Genomic DNA, 1,388 nt, shown 5'->3' on the forward strand with positions numbered 1-1,388 from the left:
AAGTTGGAGAATTCCATTTGTATCAAGAACTAATTACAGTGAGATTTATAAACTAAAACAATGCCAGTACTAATAATGTTGGGCGTCAATACAATAATATTAATGAGCTCAAATTCAACCATACTAGATTTATATCTAGTAAACTGCATGCTATTGTGTGACCTCAGGCAAGACCCCTCATCCACCTAAGTTTCATTATCCTGATACATACGACCAAGAAACTCATACATTATTAACTAAGTAATTCACAGGTCAAGAAGAACTCTTAACAGAGTTTTGAAAATATTCACCTTCAAGATTTTTATCTTAGACTGTAAGGTGAAAAGCAATAGAAAGGAGGCATAACTATAATATTTGATGTGGTAAAGTTGTTTTCCCATGAGTAAATGCGTTAACAGTTCAGAAATCGTAATACATGCCCGGGGGCTTAGATAAGGAAACAAGTGGTGCAGAGCAGGGGCGAGGCGTCTCACTGTTGTAGGGGAAGGCTGCAAGACAAGGAAGGAGAGAGCACAATGACCAACGTGGTAATGAATTCGAATCTAAAACATCAGTTTGAACTCATTTTCAGCTTAATACAGATACAAATGGATATATATTTATAGAGGTGTTTACATATTTATGTGTTAGTATGCCATGCTACATTAGTTACCTTTGACTGTATTTCAACTCGTAGCAATCCGTGTTGTCAAGAGCAGAATGCTCCTCCAGGGCTGTGATTTCAGCACCTGTATCTTTTTTTCTCTCACAAGTATTCTTATTTATTGAGCCAGGTACATTTAACTTTTTTCCTGCTGTATACAAAACAGGCTGCTTGAGTTTTCTTCCCTTTGTGCTTCAATGTCAAAACTCCAGATCTTTTGCGCACCACCACATGTCAAGGCTGGTTTACCAGCCACAGGTCCACATGGAAGCTGATGGAAAACTGGACTTAGATGGGAGGCTTCCTTGTCCAGATCCTGGAGGCTTTCATAGGAAAGGTGAGTGGCACTGCAGATACTTTGCTGACCTGAGCTGTCCCTCCCAGTCTCTCCACATTGCTCTTGCATGCAGTTGGAGATCAGATGGCCACTTGAGCCACAGACCATGGGAGCATGCTCCACATCTGTAATCTTTTTGAGAGCTTACCAGGCCTTTTTACATTTTTTTGGTCTGAGGATTCCCTGAATGGACTTATACCACAAGTTCTCAACTGCTTGCCCCACTCAGTGACTTCTTGTGTTAACACACACACACACATGAATTTGCTGTGTTACCTGTGGGGGCCTAGAAGCAGTGAGTACATTCTCTATCCAGATTTTGTTTCCAATACCATTTTCCATTTAGAGAACCAGTGTGTTTTGAGGAAATGGCAGATGTTGGGTCTGTGATAAAGAATGCAAAATAAG

The 1,388-nt window shown here is 40.3% G+C and overlaps 1 non-coding gene across 1 annotated transcript; it reads right to left on the reverse strand.

Moving 5' to 3' along the window:
• Positions 1 to 967: 967 nt before the first annotated feature.
• Positions 968 to 1,100, reverse strand: LOC142447645 (small nucleolar RNA SNORA44). Its single transcript, XR_012784310.1, has one exon. It is a non-coding gene; the product is annotated as a small nucleolar RNA SNORA44 (small nucleolar RNA).
• Positions 1,101 to 1,388: the final 288 nt, after the last annotated feature.

This window comes from Tenrec ecaudatus, chromosome 4, assembly GCF_050624435.1.
Source record: "Tenrec ecaudatus isolate mTenEca1 chromosome 4, mTenEca1.hap1, whole genome shotgun sequence".
Taxonomy (NCBI): Eukaryota; Metazoa; Chordata; class Mammalia; order Afrosoricida; family Tenrecidae; genus Tenrec; species Tenrec ecaudatus.